At 46.7% G+C, this 21,032-nt stretch overlaps 1 long non-coding RNA gene across 4 annotated transcripts; it reads left to right on the top strand.

The window, feature by feature from the left end:
* The first annotated feature begins 351 nt into the window (after positions 1 to 351).
* Positions 352 to 16,355, top strand: LOC106021393. 4 transcript variants are annotated; one of them, XR_005869518.1, is made up of 7 exons: positions 352 to 1,801; positions 3,721 to 3,831; positions 6,434 to 6,575; positions 8,005 to 8,144; positions 12,581 to 13,021; positions 13,655 to 13,743; positions 15,106 to 16,355. It is a non-coding gene; the product is annotated as an uncharacterized LOC106021393 (long non-coding RNA). The 4 variants fall into 4 exon arrangements; XR_001196682.3 differs by having other exon boundaries at positions 8,008 to 8,144; XR_005869519.1 differs by having other exon boundaries at positions 352 to 1,153; positions 1,285 to 1,801; positions 6,434 to 8,144.
* The last annotated feature ends 4,677 nt before the right edge of the window (positions 16,356 to 21,032 follow it).

The following is a 21,032-nucleotide window of genomic DNA, read 5'->3' on the forward strand; positions in this document are numbered from 1 at the left end:
TTTGAGAATATCTTGGAAAACTGGTTGGGGCAGATGAACTAGGTCTGTTGCCCCTGGGGGCGGGGGAAGGGGGACAGCCTGATCCTCAGCCCAGAGAAGCGCAAGCCCCAGCACATCCCAGCAAATCTCTAGGAGCTCCGTCTTGTCCAAGCACCCTCCACAAGAGACTGACATGGATAAAAATAAACCAGTAAGTGTTACAAAGTAGTCTTTCTCGGTAAATTCCTGCCATGCCAGACACAGGCGAACCTCTCCACTCTTTCTGTCTGAGGGTTTCCCTAGCTGCCTCCACTTTGGCGATAGGAGATTCTAGAGCTAGATAATCCCTACCCCACCCCAGGTGCTGAAGGCCAAATCCAGAGTCGAGCACATGGTTAGAATGTGCTCGACCACTGAACTCCAGCCTGTGAACTTTATTTTTAAGTGGATGCCTTCCATGCAAGGGAATGCTAATGCCACCATTATCTACCTCAGAGAGCTGAAGAGATGTGATAACTGGATTATCGTGGAAATGTTCAATTTACAATTTGTGTTCTTTTTCTCACACAGGTCCCACAATAACAAAACTGTTCTTCCCGGCCACACTCTTACAGTTCAAAACAGCAGATGTATGGAGGTTTTCTCCCTGTATACCAAGTGCATTCCAGCAGGCAGCAACCTGGTCATGCTCTAATTTAATCCAGTCCTGACACTGCCCGCCTAGTGATAGCACTTCATGCCACATGCTGAGTATTCAGGCCCACAAGACTCCTCCGTTTCAGATGCCAACCAGGAGCCACACCCATCAGTCAGCCGTGACCCCTGCCACAGGCTTAGTTAATTTACCAAAGTGGTTCTTGGAACTCATCAAAGCTCTGTGCTTATAACTGCCTAATTGTGGAAAACAGGCGTAGGACAAGATAAACAGGTTGGGGGGGGCACATCTCTTCCCTGAACTTAAATTACTCTGCAGTCCAAGAGCTCATGTAAACTCTTCCCACAGTCCACATCCCACCTTTATTGTGTGTGTGTGTGTGTGTGTGTGTGTGCTCGATTTATGTGCACAGGTATTTTGTCTACATGTATGACTGAGCACCAGGTGCATACCTAGTGCCAGAAGAGGTCATGCCAGAAAAGGTCATCGGCTCTTCTGAGATTGGAGTCACAGACACTTGTGAGTCGTGATATAGGTGCTAAGAATTGTTGAGCGGTCCCTAGAGGCCCAGTTTTCCCTTTTTTGTGGGGGCTTCCTTGTGTGGGATAATTAATTAAATTACTGCCGTTAGAGACCAATTCCTCTTCCAGGACGCTGGAAGGATGTGCCAACAACCTCTTGCTCCTGCCCTGGTCTTCCCAGTGGAAAGCTGGATCCCACTGCAGCGGTCTCTTCACATACAAAACAAAACTAAAAAAACAAAAAACAAAAAACAAAAAACAAAACAAAACAAACAAACAAACAAAAAACACTCTGAAGACTACTAACCAGTTTAAGACCTCTCCTAGCTATCTTGAATTGTCAACTTGACACAAGATAAAGTCTGAAAAGAAAGCCTCCATTGAAGAATTGCCTACATCAGATTGGCCTGTGGAGGTGTCTGTGGGGATTGATTGGATTACTAACTGACACAGGCGCGTCCAGCCCACTGTGGGTGGTGCCATCCCTAGGCAGCTGGGCCTGGGCTACATAAGAAAGCCAGCTGAGCATGCGCTAGGGAGCACGACAGAGAGTGAGCCAATAAGCAGCATTCCTCCGTGGTCTTTGCTTCAGGTTCCTGCCCTTACCTTTCTCTATGACTGGACGTGAACTGAAAGTGTGAACCATGTAAGTCCTTTCTTCTAACTTGCTTTTGGTCAGAGAGTCTAGAACAGGACCTATATGCCAAAAGTAACAGAAACCAAAAATGTATTGTAGCCCAATACCACAACTGGATTCCCAAAGTTATTTTAACTTTGATCTATACGTATCCTGGGGTGACCCCAGCCTCTGCGTATCTTTTATGGGTCTGTGTGAGGAATTCTAGGAGACCTGTTCTCTGAACGAAACTGCTGAGTCATAAGCTTTCCAGGTACTTGCTTAGGTGAGTGGATGAGGGATTGTTCTCCCAGCTGAGCAGCAGCCCCAGCGGACCAAACCTCTTGCCCCACCCCCACCCCACTCCCACAGCACTGGGTATTATCCTGCTTTCTGGCTTCCCGGGTCTAGCCTTACAGCATTCAATGATAAGGTGATCTTTAAGAACCTGCAGTTTCTTTCCTATCATTGTTAGGCTGTGAATCTTCTGTTTCCTAAGTCTTCTGGGATATTGTCTGTCCTTTATTGTTGAGTGTCACAAGTTTGCTGTTTACTCCAGTAATTAATCCTTTGTCACTTCTAGATGACCTAAACTACCTTCCATCTCTTACATTCAGCAGAGGCTGACTTTATTCAAGGTGCTGTGGCCATTTCCTAACTCCCATGCAACCTGTTAATAGAACCCTTGACTTGATATAATCAGATCATTCAGTTTGTCATGGGATCTCTTGCTTGCTTCTTTCTTTCTTTCTCTCTGTGCTGGGGCCAAACCCAGGCCCTCATGAACAGCAGGCAAGCAGCCCACTACTGAACGATTCTGGTCCTGGTTTATACATACTTTCAAAATCTTGTTTAAGAATTCTTTTAAGCTGGGCAGTCTCGGTACACACATTGATCCCAGCACTTGGAAGGTAGAGGCAGGCGGATCTCAGTGAGTTTGAGGCCAGCCTGGCCTACAAATGGAGTCCCAGGACAGCCAGGACCATCCCACAGAGAAACCCTGAAAAACCGAGAGAGAGAGAGAGAGAGAGAGAGAGAGAGAGAGAGAGAGAGAGAGAGAGAGAGAGAGAGAGAGGGAACTTCTTCCCACCAGCTGCCTGGGTCCCGCCAGCTGCCTTAGCCCCCAAATAACGCACGAGACACTATATTAATTATGAAGCTGTTGGCCATTTGTTAGTTATGGTTTCTCATTGGATACCCCTGACTTAATTATTAACCCATGATTACTAATATATATTTTTATAAGGACTTCTTTCTGAGGACACCCTCCTGACATGTCCTCTCCTCCTGGGAGATCACATGGTGACTCCTCTCTTGATTACATTTCCCAGAATTCTTCTCCTAGTCCCACCTATCTTGCTTCCCTATTGGCCAATAGTGCTTTATTCATCAACCAATAAGAGAGACATATTTACAGAATGATGGCTCTCAGAGAGAGAGAGAGAGAGAGAGAGAGAGAGAGAGAGAGAGAGGGTGAGAGAGAGAGAGAGAATGAGAGAGAGAGGGGGGAAATATTTTAATCTATCCCAGGTTACAATGGTTTGGTTTTTTTTTCTTCTTTCATATTACCTGTATACTTTTTATCTTTTCTAGTTACACCTAAAATCTGTTGAAAATAACCCTCTTGTCTCTTAAAGGGGGTCTCAGGTCCTTGTGTCTCTGCACCAGGTTCTCTGTGTCTCGAGCAATGATTTGGACAGCCCACAGAAAAGCAGTCTTAGGTATTGAGACAGATGTTAGTGGCTTAGAGGCCATTAAGGATGGGCCCTCCCCCATGGACTGGTAAGGCAAGTGTTTCCTGTGGTTCTAAATTACCTAAGGAACGGTGGGATTATCTACTTCCTCCAGGTCAAAAGAATAAACTCCTCATTTCTGCCTCAGGCCTTGGATGTAGACTTGACAATTTAAGCTACTCCAAGTATTACAAAGTACTCACCCCTCTTTTTCAGAGTTAATCCAGCTGGGCCTGTCAATCATCTAGCCAGGATTCCAGTGCCCAGGAAAGCTGCCTCACCAGAAGGCATGCTGGGAGAGGGAGTACTACCTGGCCCCTTAATGAGGTAATGTACTGTCCAAACTAGAAGCCCCTTCCTCAGGGTAGAAACTCACGAAGCTGCCTTCATGTAGCTCCGTAGAGCCTGCCTGCTTCTCTGAATCCCAATTCAGGAGAGTGTAACTTTCCCTTTTCCTCTTTGAGTCTTTTTCTTTCAGGCATAGGCAAAGCCTACCTGTGCTTTCCCTGGCCCTGTGGGCCTCCTCACTAATTCTCTGAAGCTAACCTCTTACCCTCCCCCCTTGCCTCTGATTGGCCAGCCTCTTCCTCCAGGTAGCTGCCAAGATTTTACAGCTCACCTGACCTGTTTTTTTTGTCTCTCTCTTAAGCTCCAATAAAATTGTTTACAAATTTCCTTCCAAGTCCATTTTAAAATTAGTTTATTAATGAAACAAAGATCCCCAAAGAGAATGCCATTTTCCCCTAGTAATATTAATTATAGATTTATTGAAAGTGAGAGTGAAAACATGGAGTGTACTCCACAGAATGAAGGGGGGTCTTTAGACCAGTCTGGGCAGAGGAGGAGTTGATCTGCAGAGATAGAAATGGTGTGGAGTCGAGCCTGACAATTGGGGAATACACCCCATAACCATAAGCATGGGGGGGGGGTTGTGCATAGCTTTGAAATGCCCTCCAGCCCACAGGCACACTCTAGGGAGAGATTAGCCTTCTCTGCACTTGTGCCTGAAACCAGCCTAAGCTGGCTTTTTTCTTTTTTAAAAAATCTCTTCTCCTATCTGAAAGTTTCTGAACACAGATTGCCCACAGAATGGGGCTTGCTGGTTGTTGTTCTACAGGGAAGAGGCAGAAAATTTTTTTTCAAGTGCATGTGTCTTGGGTGGCTGGGCTGTCCCTGCCTTTGCTGCCTCACTTCGGATATAAAATTGGATAGGGATCCGATTTTATTTTTCTTCATCCTTTCTTTCTCTGCATCTCTTCCCATTATGTAATTCCCATTCCCATAGGTAACCGATCACGCTGACTCTGTACATAAGAGGTTACAGGTATATTGCTATGACAAAATACCTGAAATAGTCAACTTAAAAATTTGAGCTTATGATTTATCAGTCCATGGCCATTTGGTGCTGCTGCTTTGGAGCCCTGTGTTGGCACAGTGGACCATGGTGTAAGTGTGCAGGTCAAGCCTGCTCCCCTCGTGGTGGTCAGGAAACAAAGAAGAAAGGGCCAAGGTTCTAAGGGCACACTCCCCTCAACATAACCCCTTGAACACACACACACACACACACACACACACACACACACACACACACACTATGAAGCTCTACCTCTAACAGGGTCTGATACTTCCCAATAGCATAATAGGCTGGTGGCCTAAACCTTCAGCATGTAGGCCACCAGGAAGCATTCTAGAACCAAACTATAGCAACAATTAAATGCAGGCTAATTCACTTCAGTGCCACATGAGAGACACTTCTGTGCAGTGCGTCAGTGCGTCGTTGTCTGGACGTTTCCTTCTTGCTGTCCTGCAGTTTCAAGGTTGATGTAGGCACCTGTGGAATTTTCTTAGGCATAGCTAGAAAAGCATCTCAAGGCGGAAGAGATGGCCTGGCAAGAAAGAGCACCTGCCTGTGCAAGCACAGGGTCCTGGGTTTGGATCCCGAGCATCCACAGGAAGACACACGTCCGTAAACCCAGCATTGAAGAGCAGAGGCAGGCAGACCCTGGAGGTGGCTTTGCTTTGCTCCGGGGGAGGTGAGGCAGTGAAAACCCATGCTGGCCAAAGAGGAAACAGCACAGTGGTTGTCATGGTTCACATGCCTGGAAGTGGGCCATGTGCTCTGCAAGCATAGACGAGGGAAGGGACATGGAGACAAGCAGGGAGCTGAGAAGGCAACCAAGCATGGCCAAGCACTCTAGGCAACTGTAACTGAGGGAATGAGACTCTCTGGGCTTGGTGACTGGTGGCCATGGTGTGACTGGGTGGGTCATGAATGACTGTGAAGACAGAACATGTCAACAACTTTCTTTTTTTTCTTTTTTCTTTTTTTTTTTTTTTTTTTTTTTTTGGACAGGGTGTCTCTGTGGCTTTGGAGGCTGTCCGGGAACTAGCTCTTGTAGACCAGGCTGGTCTCAAACTCACAGAGATCGGCCTGCCTCTGCCTTCTGAGTGCTTGGATTAAAGGTGTGAGCCACAAACGCCTGGCTTCAGAACATGCCAAGTTAGAAAGCAAAAGAGAGCTGAGGGCCATTTTCCCTGCACAGGGACCTAGGTGACCTCCAGGGAAAAGATGACTCAGGGAGAGAGAACAATCCAGACTTTCAACTTTGGGTTTCTGTTGGTTTTGTTGTTGGTTTTTGTTTGTTTTGTTTATTTGAGACTTGCTTTCACTATGTTACCTTGGCTGGCTTGGAGCTTGCTATGTAGACCAAACTGGCCTCAAATTCCTAGAGATCTGCCTCTGCTTCTACCCCTCTCTGTCCTCCTTTGGCCCCCCCTGCCCCTCTGTACCGCTGCCTCCCAAGTGCTGGGACTAAATGTGTGTGCTACTATACCCAATTCAGGAAAATTAACTGTTAAGGCAAACATTCTGATGAACTGATGAGTATAATTTTGTGTTAATAAATGGTTGTGGTTTATTTTACCCAAGATATGACATACAGCACCGTATACATTTCACTTCTACTACAAAATGTTTAGCTTCTGAACACTGGATTCAATCATTACAAAAAAGAAAATCTGAGGGGACTTGGAGAATGAAACCGGAAACACGAGGTGACACAATTGGGCAGGTAAGAAATGGAGGCATGAAGAAATCAAAAGCTTTGCTTCCCAGAGAGTTAGAGGCAGGCACCCTGCTTGTAGAGCTCTTCTGGTCACAGGAGCTAAACTACAAATAGAGAACTTCTCTGTGTGGTCACTTATCTCCACGGTGATACTGCTGCCACAAAGGAAGTACACAACACACCAACGGTAGCCTGGAGTCCTGTCACTGCTTGGTGACGCCCTTGGTCAGATAGAATGTCCAGCTCTTGGGTGGCTAGGCATCATGCCGCTGACCTGAGAAGTTCTCAGTAAATGGAAGAAATGGATATAGTTTTTATGTGTCCTTCCTTGTTTATAGATAAAAACGTTCTGAAGCAGGCATGGTGCTACGGTTGCTGGAGGTTTTTGGCTCTGAGCCCTGGGCTCAGTCAGCTGCTCACATACACCACCTAAATACCTGGGCTTGTAACACTAAAATAAAAGGGAGGGGTTTCAGTATGGGCACATACTGAAGTGGGCTACACTCCACTTCCTCTTAGTCCAGAAAAGGGCTTTCTGCACAAGCCCTGCAGGGCCAGTGCTAACAGAGTCCCCTGTCGATCTCTGCAAGTTTTAGGCAGACAGTTCTGCTCTGAGGGCCTCATGGCTGGCTGACAGCACTGCTTCTGTGTGAGTCTGCTATACGCACCAAGAGGACTGTCTGTGAGCCTGCTATGTGCAGCAAGGAGACCCTGTCCCATCTTGAACCCAAGCAAGTGTCTTGCCAGCCCAGCCTTCTCCCAATCTGCAGGCTGACCACATGCCTCTTTCAAACTGCCTAATCATGGCATGCAGAAGGATTTGACAATATCATCTTTACCATTTGTCTCAGTATTTGTTCAATTGGTCCATACTACTTGGCCATCGTTACTTTGGTATTCCATTGTCAAGGAGGGCAGGAAACTCCAGAAGACTGACATTCACCCCAGAACTCACTCTGGAGGAGAGTCCGTTTGCTGATCTCAGTAATCAGTTGTGTATCTGGCTCCACCAGTACTCCGGTGGGGTACATGTATACTGTAATCCCCCAGCTCACAAGGCAGGAGTGATTTCTACATTCATAAATGGCTGAGAGAAAATCAAAACAACAATAACCTGGGGCACACACAAAAAAGAAAGAGTTGGAGAGATTGCTCAGCAGTTAGAGCACTGTCTACTCTTGCAGAGGACCAGGTTCAGTTCCCAGCACCACACAGGGCTCCCGGGTGCCTCTTAGGAAGTCTCATGTCCTCTTCTGGCTTCTGTGGACACTGTATGTACATGGTACACAGATGTACATGCAGGCAAGCACTCAAGCATATGAGATTAAATAACTAAATCTTTTTTTTAAGTAAAGTTCAAATCTCTGTGTCCACAAATGAGGGTCTGCCGGAACACAGTCATGTATGTTCCTTGACAGCTGTTGCTCTCCCCCAGCAGAACTAAACAGTTCCTGCAGAGACTGGAGACCCACAAAACTGAAGAATTGGTGATTTTGCCTTCTGCAGCAAAAGGTTACTAACCAGCTTCTGGCCCAGGTTAAGCCCTCCCCATCCTGGTGGCTGTGTGGCCTGAAGGTGAGTCCCACTCAGGATGGTGGGGAAAGCAACTAGACCAGCTTCTACCAGGCCAACAAGCAGCCTGCTGAGTTGGGCTATTGATTTTCAGCTCTGGTCTAGCTCAGTCTCCTTTTCTCTAGGCCTGGAACTGCTTTCTTCTTTATTGTATCTACTGGTTCAAAGATTCAAAATTTAATACTTAGTTAGGAATGTATATACATTATTATAAGTATATATGCAACAGCAATTAATGAAGAGGCCATGAATTTGAAAGAGAGCAAGGAGAGGGTACGCGGGAGAGTTTGGAGGGATGATAGAGAAGAGGGAAATTATATAATTGCATTATAGTTTCAAAAAAAGGGAAGAAATAATTTAAAGTGTAAATAAAACCCCTCGGGGCTTGCTTTGTCATGCCCCACTGTGGCTACAGCTGTCAATGTTCTTGTTTCTGGGTATCTTATCAAATTTTTGCTCCCTGTTGAAATTTCCCAGAGAGAAAGGGAACTACTAGCTTATGCTTCTAACTGTGCTAGGTTATGAGTTAACCAAATGACTGACTTCTCAAGGGGCAGGGTCATACAGGGCAGAGTGTAACCCACAGCTCCCCCTCGGATTTCCCCTAGCATGGCTGTGACAATGACAGAAAGTGAGAATAGCTTGCTTACTATGCAGAGCTGCATATAAAATTGATGCTATGCATCAAATTCGCTGGTCAAGCTTGAGAGCCAAGATGGGAGAAAAAGAACCCATGACTGGTAGCATTAGAGTTAAGGGAACTAGGGCTGGGGCTGTAGCTTGCTGATGGAATACTTGTCTAGCACGAGGCCCTAGTTCAATCCCCAGTTCTGCCCCCACCCACCAAAAGTTAAGGGAATCTGTTGTCAGCAGGGCTTGCTCTTGCAGCTGTGGTTAGGAGGGTGATGTGGCCTCGGAAATCAGCAGCATCAGCAGGCTATGTGCTGTATCCAAGGCATTTCATGGAAGCCAGGCAGGCAGGAAAACAGGAAGTAGGTTTACTGAGAACCGGTGAATACGTGTCCCATACTGTGAGGACAGGCCCAAGTCCTACAGGGCAGAGTAATTAGAGCTCGGCAGGTTCTTCCACTAATGCCACTGGGAACTAAGTAGGGGTGAGAGAGAATATTCCAGGGACAGTATTGACATCAACAGAGAGGATCAGTAGGCCATTAGTGGTCCAGATAACTTGAGACTGCCCCTACAACATGCTTCTGCACCTGACCAGTATGGGTAAGTCAGCAGTGCAGGGCATCCTTGCCCACAACCAAGCGGTTTGAGGAGAACAGGTGAGCACTGGCAGAAACACTTGTGTATGACTCCAGCCGACCTCAGCATGGTGTTTATCAGGGATACCAGGAGCAAAATGAGGGACTGTGATCAGTAAAACAAAAATGTTCTTGGTCTGTTGGATGCTTTTCCCTCAAATTTGAAATTATCTTACAGAGAGAGGAGCCATAAGGAAATCCAAGAGGGAAGAGAGTCAAGTCAAATTACACTCTACCCAGGGAAGCCAGCTCACTAAGAGACCCAGCCTCCCCAGGGAGCTAGGAAGACGTGAAGCCTTCTGGAGCTGAGTCTCCCTTCTGTGTCAAAGAATAGCACCATGAGTCTCTTACAATGACTTATTTTTTATTGTTTTATTTTTTTGGTTTTTCGAGACAGTGTTTCTCTGTGGCTTTGGAGGCTGTCCTGGAACTAGCTCTTGTAGACCAGGCTGGTCTCAAACTCACAGAGATCCACCTGCCTCTGCCTCCCGAGTGCTGGGATCAAAGGCGTGCACCACCAATGCCGGACTTGCACTGACTTTTTAGATGTCTGAACTACTCTCGTTGTTTCTGAGTCCCATGTGAAAGTTGTATATGGTTGTCCCTGCTGCCATCTGTGGCTATCTTTATCCAGAGTCATGAGCAGAAGTTTGGCTAGTTGGCTAAATGAATGATAGAAAGGACTTTTCATTGGTAAAATTTGTGGTCTGTGATAAGGGATTCAACTGTTGAATTGTATTCATGACACATGGATTAGTTACACCTCTTTTAAGGCTGCGCATATCCTTATGTAAGCTAGGTGTAAGACTCGAGTCAGCCCTTAGTCATAACATCAGACATATGGCTCTAAATGTGTCTTGCATTCATCCATAAATCCAGACAATTCTGGTTGTGGTGTTGACATCTGGTTGAGTAAGCCTGTTCTTCTGTATAGCTAAAGAAATTCTTTGTTTAAAGAATGAAGAGAGCTGGCCAGGCATGATGGCATAGGCCTTTGATCCCAGCACTGGAGTCAGAGGCAGGAGGATGTCTGTGAATTTGAGGCTGACCTTGTCTTTATATCAAGTTCTAAGACAACCAGGACTACATAGAGAAACCTGTATCAAACAGTAGCAACAACAGAGAATGAACACAGTACCTAAATGATTAGAGATCTAGGACGTTACTCACCTTCCAGAACCAGACCAACAAATGCTATTTAATCTCCTTGCTGATAACAAACATTCATTTGGGTTACGACCTATCTTAGGGTTCCTATTGCTGAGAAGAGACACCATGGTCATGTCAACTCTTTAAAAGGAAAACATTTAGTTGGGGCTAGCTTACAGTTCAGAAGTTTAGTCCATTATCATCATGGCAGAAAGGAAAGCAGCATGCAGGCAGACATGGTGGTGGAAAAGGAGCTGAGATTCCTATATCTTGACCTACAGGCAACAGGAAGTGGTCTGAGACACTGGGGGTGACTTGAGCATATATGAGACCTCAAAGCCCACCCCTACAGTGACATACTTCCTCCAACAAGGCCACATCTACTCCAACAAAGTCACACCTAATAGTACTACTCCCTATATGCTTATGGGGTCAAATTACATTCAAACCACCATACAACCTTCATAATAAACATACATTTGGGTTAAGACTGTATTCTGCTTACTTTTCTCATCTCGATAACAAAATACCTGAGAGAAGGAAGAAAAAGACTTATTTTGGCAACCGGTTTGAAGGATAGGGCATCATAGTGGGAGTGTGGCTATAAGAGTAGTTCTAGTGATGGTGACCAGAGCATGAGGCAGCTTCTCGTGTCATGTCTTCAGTCAGGAACGAGAATGGGACAAATTCCAGTATTCAGCTAGCTTTCTCCCCTTTCCCTTTACATTTAGTCTGGAATGACCCCTGCGAGTAAATCTTTCCTTGTCAGTTAAACCACTGGAAACATCCTACCAGATACACCCCTAGGCATGTTTCTAGGTGAGTCTAAATCCGGTCAAGTTGGCATTGAATACTATCCCAGACTTGCTCTCACTACATGATAGTAGGCATGGGGGGAGATGGGATCAAATCCTACCTTATCTTGGCCAAGAATAGATGACCCCAGTGATGTAGAATGGATGATCTCTGGAGACTGGGCAGAGTCCATTCACTTGTCCATATGGCAATATTTTGAGTATGATGCCCCACCTGGTGTGCACTTGATAATGAAGCTAGTGCATAAGGTTGACATGGTCTCCCTCAAGAAGTTTACAGTCCGAGACTGTGACAAAGCAAATAATAGCAATCAGTGTCAAGTACTATGGCAAGAGAAATGCAGAGAAGTGGGACCACAGCCAGGCAGCGTATCCAAGGGTGGAAGTTAACCCGATCCTTGCTTGGCTGGGAAATTTTTCAAGGGCTGGAATTTATCACTTAGGTCAAATGCTTGAGCGCCACTGTGTCCCATGCCACTATTACATAATTTATAGTTCAAGGACACCTTTGTGATGTCCTATGGTCATCCTTCTCACATCAGTTTGGGACCATGTAGACACCTGGCCCTCTGCTATTTTTAACTCAGAGGGCAATGAGGTTCAAAACCACATAATGCAGTTGGCAGATTTCATCCCCAGAGACCAAAGCATGAAGAGGTTCAGTGACTTGCCCAAGGGCATTTATTGAGTCAACAGTTGAAATGGGAACAGAACCCAGTCACCAGACACTGTGGCCAGGTGACTCTCCCTTCCCTCACTGTTTATTAAGGGGGAAAAGATCTTGTGAAGTATCAAATGACTCTAGTCTTTTGATGAGTGTGCAAACCAAAGAGCAAATGAGAAGAGTGAGTGTTGACTTTTCCTTGACATGACCCCTTCAGAAGATGCAGCAACCGATGGGTGGAAGAGTGTGACTTAGATTATAATAGAAGCAAACATGTTTTTAAAATCCCCCCCAAGAGAACTAGTAAACAGGAGAGCTGGCTATGAATGTCAACGTAATAGAGAGCAGAGGAGGTGAAATGACTGTCCCCAATTCATACTTTCCTCTCATCAGTCACAGAGGGGTATGAGATGGGTGTTTTCATTGGGTTACTGTTGTTATTATTGTGGGGGCAGGCTGGGGGGTGAACCCAGGGTTTCAGACATGCTAGGCGAGAGCTTTACCACTGAGCCATATCCCCATCCCCACATCCCTTATGCACAGGTCAATGAGACAGTCCACTTGGGGCTTTGGTAAACTGCCTAATAGCACATGCTGGAGGAAATAATGGCTGCCTGGAATCCTGCTGAGATAATAGGTGATAGCCTCTACAAAAAAAGAGGACCTGGGATTCATTTCATCATATGACAAAGAAAACCTGGACTGTGTGCTGGAGTCTACCTATCCCTATAATTTGGGTTTGAATGCACCTGCAAAGACCCATGTGTTGAAGAGTCCCCAGGCAGTGTCACCAAGAAGTCACTGGAGGTATGCCCCAGGGGGGGCTGCGGCTCCCAGTCTCTTCTGGCCATGGTGTGAGGAGTTGGCCACTCCAGGATCTCCACCTTTGCCTCCAGCAACCTCACCAAAGGCTTGCCAGAAGTGGATCTTCTAGATTATGGAGTGGAGCCTTTGAAACCATGAACTGGAACCATGCTGCAGTTTGTAAGTTGATTTTCTCATGCATTTTGTTATTGTGACAGGTGGTTTAGATGCCCCTTTCACCAGTGTCTGTGGGAACGAGAGAGGAATAGGTTGTTAAATTTTACATTGAGGCTCCTCAGAGGAAGGAAACTGCCTATAGAAGTCCACATTTGGACTTGAGCCAGGTGTCGGTGGTGAACACCTTTAATGCTAGCACTGGGGAGGCAGAGGCAGGCAGATATCTGTGAGTTCATGACCAGCCTGGCCTACAGAGAGTGTTTCAGGACATACACCAAAAACAATACAGAGAAACCCTGTCTCGGGGGAGGGGGTCCACATTTATTTTCCTTCAGATGAATTTCTTAAAAGACTGTGGCTTCCTTGGCCTTGGAGAGTGGCAATGTGGCATTTTCCTCCATGCTGCTCTGCTCTATACCACGGGAGTGTGCAGTCTGCTTCTTAGCCCTTCTCGTCTCCATTGGAACCACCTTGGACTAAGTTTCTACCGTGATTATTTAATAAAAACAAAGCTGAGGTGGCTTTTGATGGTGTCCTGTGTCAATTTGACTGGGGTGCAGAATACCCAGAAAGATTGGAAAAAAATACTAGTTTGCTCCAGATGTTTCTGAGTAATAATAACACTTAAATTTGCAGACTGAAGGAAGAAGAAGGCTGTCTTGAATGTAGCTGGACATTATCTAATCCCTTGAAGGAACAAGGAGTATGAAAGAGGCGGAGAAAGGGTAAGCTTTGCCTCTGGGGAGTCCCTCTCTACCTGTCTTTGGACGTGGTCCTGACTTGGGAGCCCTCAGGCTCACATTGGGATTCACACCTGTGGTCTTCCTTGTTCTTCAGCATGCAGATGGCAGACTGGAGGACTTACCAGCCTCCACATTGGTACTGCAATCTCTAATAAATCTCCATAAATACCCTGTTAGCTCGCCTTTCTGGAGAACATAGACAAACACAGCTCCCCGAATATCTTTCTGCTTAAAAGTGAAAGGGACACTGGGAGGGAAAGATTATTCTGTGGGTATGTGATCACTTATAGCCTGTGCTGAAACCTTACAGCAGGCTTGATTTTATAAATACACAAAGCACAGTATCAGTATCACAGACCTGGGGACATCCAGGTCCCTGGCAGTGTGCGACTAGGAAGCTTGGGCCATGGCGTGCTGGGACGTATTGGGGAGAAATGTGCCAAAAGCCCATAGTCCTTTCCCAGTGTTTCAAACGTTTGTATCACAAAATCAGGCCTTTCTAGAACAAACCATTTAGGAAGAAAAATCTATTTAATGAAAATGGTTCCTCTTGGCACAATGCCTTTAATCCCAAAATTTAGATGGCAGAGACAGGCAGATCTCTGAATCTGAGGCCAGCCTGGTCTACACAGAGAATTTCAGGACATGGGGCTACACAGAGAAACCTTTTCTCAAAAAAAGAAAGAAAGAAAAAGAAAGAGAAAGAAAAACAAGGAAAAGAAAAAAGTGTCTTGATGGGGCAGATGCTTTGACCTTCTACCAGGCTGTGAGTCACTTTGCAGAGAGTGGAACAGAATGTCTTCTCTGAGCTCTAGGCTGGCACACATCCCCACCCCCATTTTACCTTACCAGTGGTAGGGTTTTCCCTCAGTTTTCATTTCCAAGCGAGCATCCAGTCCAGAAACCAGGGAAACATTCTTGAGTCTTTCTCCCTCACCCTCTCCACCGCCCAGTGAGTCACTGAGTTTTGTGCCCTTAAAGACGTGCAGTGATCACCCACTCCTCCTCCAACTGCCCGCCTCAGTCCAGGCCTCCCTCCTTCCTTGCCTCTATTTCCTCCATGAGTGAACAGTCCTTCCAAAATGCAGATTGGATCCTGTCACTTGCCCGACTCCGGTCACTCAGTGATCCTCTGTGGGAAACAAAGGCCAAACAAAGCCTGTAAAAGAGCCCCTTGCTTGACAGTTTTCTCCGTCCTGTGACGATGTTGAGGTCCTGGGTGAACTTGGTACACACTCTTCCTATAGTCCTTTACTCTCGCCTCCTCCCACCTGACTACCGCTCACCCACAGAAGGTCCCCCTCAACCGCCAAGCTCCACAGCACAGCTATGTGTCTTTTTCAGAGCTGTCGCCAACTTGCTCAAACTGTGGAAATGATCTGAGGGAACTCAGGGGAAGGAAGAGACACGGCATCGACAGGCGACAGCAGCTGATCTTGCCTGTGTGTGGGGAACATGCGGACTACATGCATGGGCGTGGACACATGATGAAGGACAGTTCCAAGTGTCCTGAGGTTTCTTTTCCAGAGCTCAGAGCTCTGGACATAGCATGTCCTGGAAGTATTGGTGAACTGTCTCTCCACCTCTGTTCCTTGGGGCCAGCATCCCAAAGTGGGTAGGAGCTCCTGCCCAGCCCATCATCAAGTGCGTGAATACCATCAATGCAGAGAGACAAATTGGAAGCACCTGTCAGCCAAGCCAGCTCTAAGCAGACACACAGGTTGTGGCTTCACACTGGCACAGTAGTTCGGGTACAGAACTCTTTACGGAAATTTGCACTAACACTCGCTATCAAGAACAAAAGAATGTCTTTAGCTGGGAAGGATTCACTGAAGTGAAATTCGGCAGAGACTTGGCTGGACTATGAGGGGGAAAAAGCCTGGGACTGAGCTCCTGGTACAATCTTGTCCTGGACTACTTAGTTCCCCAACTGGTTTCTTCATGTTGAAGTCCTGTGTTAAAGAATGCTGTCCTCCCAAGATAACAGCCACCACCTTCCTCAGAACAGCTGGGACTACTTGTAAGTGACCCTAAAGATCAGGCTTATTGGCCTTCCTTCATGGTCACTGGACCCTCACCTGAGAGACTGGCCGCTCTGTCCGACACCTCCAAGCCAGTTTATGTGACCTTCCCTGACTGCATGTGGCATCATGATCTGGAGAGGCATTGCAATACACAAACTGAGGGTGGACTCCATGCCTGCGGCTATGGAGAAGTTGTTACCAGTGCTGGAAGGAGATGGCTGCTTCGGGGTCCCCTGCTCCTGTAAGTTACCTCTCAACCATGCTCTGTAAATAAGCCAAAGAAACCCATCAGCTCCCCACACTGGACCACCACTAGGGTGGATTGGTACTTTGGGTTTGTCTTTGGTGTGCCATAAAGGAGTAGATGCTTGTCCACATCTGCCAGGAAAAGAGTTCTGTAAACACCCTGCCGTGTGGAAAATGTACTCTCAGTACCCAGTTGCCTTAGCCGGTTTTAGAAAAATTAACAAACAAACTTGTGAAATCAAAATTAAAATTCCCAGAATTCAAATTTTCTCTCAATTTTTTCATTGAACAAATGAAAAGAATAAAGATAATTTTTTAAAAGTCTGAATGGATCAATTTTCTGAAGACCAAGAGTTATGACATCTCCCTTCTAACTGCTGTGCCCTTCGGAAAGTGACTGCCTTTCTCCCACTTTCCATACACACACACAGGCGCCCACACACGCGCGCGCGCACACACACACACACTCACATGCACACTCTCACACACACACACTCGTGTGTACACACACATGCACACACTCACACAGACACACAGGCGCTCTCTCACACACACACAGACACACGTGCACACACACACAGGCGCGCACACACACAGTCCCTCAAGCACTCTGCGTAGCTTTCCTCTTGTGCACCTGGTGGCGACTGTTTGATGAATAAACAGAAAAGCCTCATTTGTAATTTGGTGGCTTGCAATCCAGAACACATTTTCCAAAGGAAATGACATCATAAGAGGCTTTGGGTTTCCTGGGGCTGCCCACAAAGCCAATTAACCTAGCACACCGCTGAAGCTATATATTTTCAGAAGGAAATAAAAGAAGAAAGAAGCACAGTAACTATAATGTTCATGAAATAACCAAACGAAAAACCTGAACAAGAAACGCTCGCCCGGAGCAGACCCTAGCTATGCTGCTGGACTCTGCTCAGAGGGGGAGCCCTCTCTCTTAACTGAGTGATCAGGGCTTGAAATTAGAGACTTCCTCTCCTAACAGCCGACTCTGACAGCTGCTCAGCTCAGCCAGGCACGCATGGCTTTCGTCTTTCATGAACAGCCTCTCTGAAGTCAGTGACATCTCCACGGCAACCACATCAAGTTTTCCCACTGATGCTGAGATCGTAAGGGAACTGATGGATTTTGTTAAGGGGGCTGAACCCTGAGATGTCAGGGGAAAGGAGATAAGAGGTTCAAGGCATTGTCTTCGTGGGCCTGGGCTATTCCCAGCGAGCATGGGAAATTGCAGTCACTACCTTTTACTACTCACGGAGGAAGAGAAATCCTGATGGGTGATGTAGGATAGACAAGAAGGAGCTGGGTTGGCGAGCACAGCACATAGGAGGCCTGTGCTGCCAAGCAGCTCTGGGCAATTGGATCCCACTAAATTCTCACTGTGAGTGCTGGCCCTGTGCCTCTTACTGCAGAGGTTATTTACAGAGGGAGAATGCAGACTAAGGAGAGGCGGCACAAATATCACAGCGAGGGCAGGAGGAGAGCCAAGCAGGAGTCCAGAGAAAGTACAGTGCTGTCCCCAGAGCTGGAAGCAGCTCTGGCTGCCAGCCAGCCGCACCCTTCCTCCTAGTCCTTGAGCTCTGCTGCTCAAGCTGAATGAGTCGGGCGGATGCAGCAGTCGGCAGGTCGTTCACACCTGGAGACTCACAGAATTCCACCTCCCTGATGCCTCCCTGGTGGGTCAACTTGACCTGCACCGTGGCGATCTGATCCACTTCCCATTCGAGACTGGGGCCCTGCTCTCCCCGTGCGTCTGCCTTTGGGCGCCAAGTCACAGTTTCGTCACCCCAGGTGCATTCCTGCTCTCCAGAAACTGGTCACTTAGAACCACCCTCCTACCACATCTGATTTAGTTTCAGCCCATGGCCTTTCCTGTACTGTTCCCCTGCCCCAATGGGAGACTGGGCACTCTAGGTACCTGACTGACTGTGCTTGTGTGGGCCTCTGAAGATAGGAATTTGAGCTACTAATACCCCTTCATGGGATTGTTCCCAAAGGCCTTTCAGATTTGAGTAGCAAGTTCATCTTCATTTCCTCAGACATGCTTCCAAAATGCCGAAACCTAAGGCAAGTGGGCTATAATATCGGCACCTGAAATGGGTCTTTTTTTGTTTGTTTTTTTTAGAGACAGGGTTTCTCTGCATTGTTTTGGAGACTGTCCTGGAACTTGCTTTGTAGATCAGGCTGGCCTCGAACTCACAGAGATGTGCCTGCCTCTGCCTCCAGAGTGCTGGGATTAACAGTGTGCAGTCACCAATATCTGGCTTGAAATGGGTCTTTAAAAGCACCCAGGATTTGGAGTAGAAGCACATTGTTAAACCCAGGGCTCTTGATCTGAGTCATAGGGGCCTAACATTATTTCCTTATTCAGATCTCAATAAGATTATCCCAGCAGCTGATCCCCCCACCTGGCAAGCAATCGCACAGGTCAACCTGACTGGACAAACGAGCTCTTTCTGGGCCACCTGGGCCACTGGCAGGTATGCACACCCAGTTCTCCTGGAGCTGGGTTGTGTAAATACAGCCAATACCCTCCCAGGGTGTTCTTAGAAGTGAAAAAGATTAAAACTAACATTTACTAAACATAGGCACTCACTATTTGCAAAATAAATGAGACAGGAGTACACAGGTAAGAGACATGACAGGCTCAGTTAGAATGCATTTAAATATATCAGAAATTGTATCCTCAATTCAAGTGCCAGGAGTCAGCACTCAACAAGGTGATTAGGCTGGCCATGCTGGTGTATGCTGAAGAAACAGGCAGGAGCATGGCGCACTGGAGGCCAGCTTGGGTTACACATTTGTAGACAGTGAGATGCTTGGTAGATTAAGGTGCCTGCCACCAATCTTGATGCCCTGAGTTCCATCCCTGGGGCTTCATGGTGGAAGGTGAGAACCAACTCCGGAAAGCTGTCCTCTGATCTTGTCGTATGCACCATGACACTCCTGTGTGCGCACGCACACACATTACAAAAGTTGTTTTTTTTTAAGGTGATTAGGTCATGAGGATTCTGCATCTGTGAACTCCTTAATGCTACCACAGGAATGGGTTCGTTACCTTGTAAGTGGGCTTATAAAAGTGATTCCAGGACTGGAGAGATGGCTCAGAAGATAAGAGCACTGACTGCCCTTCCAGAGGTCCTAAGTTGGATTCCCAGCAACCATGTGGTGGCTCACAACCATCTGTAATGAGATCTGGTTCCCTCTTCTGGCATGCAGACATACATGCAGGCAGAACACTATATACATAACAAATTAAAAACAAACAAACAAACTGAACCCAACCCTCTTATAGTCCATTCTTTTTTTTTTTTTAATTTGTTTACTTATTTTTGAGACAGTGTCTCTCTACGTAGCCCCAGCTGTCCTGGAACTCACTATGTAGATCAGGTTGGCCTAGAACTCACAGAGATCTGCCTGCCTCTGCCTCCCAAATGCTGAGATTAAAGGTGTGAGCCGTCACACCCAGCCCCTCTCAGGTTCATGCTGTGGACTCTTTTGCCCTCCTGCCTTCTGCCATTGGATGACACGGTATGAAGACCCTCACAGATGATGGCGACTGCTCTTGGGGTTTCCCAACCTCCAGAACCATTAGCTGAATAAATGTCTACCATCTGTGAAGTGCCTGTCTGGGGTTCTGTTACAGTGACACGGAGGAAGACAAGGGAAAAGAGGACTCACAGGCTGCATGTGCAGAGAGCACAGGGCACCCTGTTTCCTGGTCTCTCCGACCCACACCATCTACTTCCGTTTTACCTCCTCTGGCTTTTTCCCTTCCTAGGAGCTTCTCTTCAAGCCATGTTTCTTGATTGTCCAGCTTCACCTAAGCTCCCTAACACTATATCCTTGGCTCTTCTTTACCAGATTTCTGCTCTAGTTTGTAATGAATGAGAGTGGGGGACCTCCTGTTTTACCCCCCAAGAAACTCCAACTGCTGGTATTAAGAGAAAAGCCTGGCTGTGGTGATATATTATTTATCATTTATTAAAGCTTGCCTGAGGATTGAAAAGCAAAGACAGCCTGAACCTGTAGAAATCAGGCAGTGGTGATACACACCTTTAATCTTAGGCTTCAGGATTAAGAGATAGACTGATCTCTCTGAGTTCAAGGCCACCCAGGGATACACGAGATTGAATCAGTCTAAAAGAGTAACAGATCCCACACCTTTAATCCCAGCACCAGGGGGGTATAAAAGATAGAAGCAGGGACTTCAGTAGTCAGTAGAGGCATTCGTTCTCCAGCCATGCTGAGGAGAGGTTACAGTCTGAGGCTTGGTAAGATCTCGTGGAGACAGCATCAGCCCATTCAGCCTAAGGTAGAGAGAGGTAAGAAGCTAGTGGCTGGCTGCTTTGCTTTTCTGACCTTCAGCTTGAAGCTTGAACCCCAATATCCAATATCTGCCCCTGGGTCTTTTATTACACCTGGCCCCAGAATGACATCTTCCTCCTGTCTGTTGGAAACCAGTAGGTCAATTCAACATCAAAGGCTCTACCTGGGGTTGACAGAACCACATACCAGTTTATTGCTCATTTCCACCCATTTATATACTCTGGGCTTTCCTTGACCCATCCTTTAACCTACAGTGCCTCCTCCACCGGTGGCTGAAAGCCCACCCATCAAGCTAGTCGTTCTTTGTGTTAATCATTACTTCTGCCTAATGATCCCCTTTTGAGCTTCAAATACTCCGGAAGGGAGAGCTCTTCGGCTTCCTAAACAAAGAACATAGGGGAGCACAGAAGTTCTCACACCCTCCCCATGAGATTGGGTGTGTATTAATTTTCACAGGCTACAGAAAAGAGGGGCATGGTTATCAATGTCATTCTTTCCTTATTCTATCTTCTCTGTCCTTGCAGACCTGGAGCATATAGGAGGCAGCTCGATAAAGTGTAACGAGTGCACTTTAATGACGTTTTCTCTTCTCCTTGACATTTAAAAAGAGTTGTATTTATTCTGCGTGAGTGGGTGTTCTATCTGCATGCATATCAGCATGAGCAC

This window comes from Mesocricetus auratus, unplaced genomic scaffold, assembly GCF_017639785.1.
Source record: "Mesocricetus auratus isolate SY011 unplaced genomic scaffold, BCM_Maur_2.0 Super-Scaffold_100018, whole genome shotgun sequence".
NCBI classification, from domain to species: domain Eukaryota; kingdom Metazoa; phylum Chordata; class Mammalia; order Rodentia; family Cricetidae; genus Mesocricetus; species Mesocricetus auratus.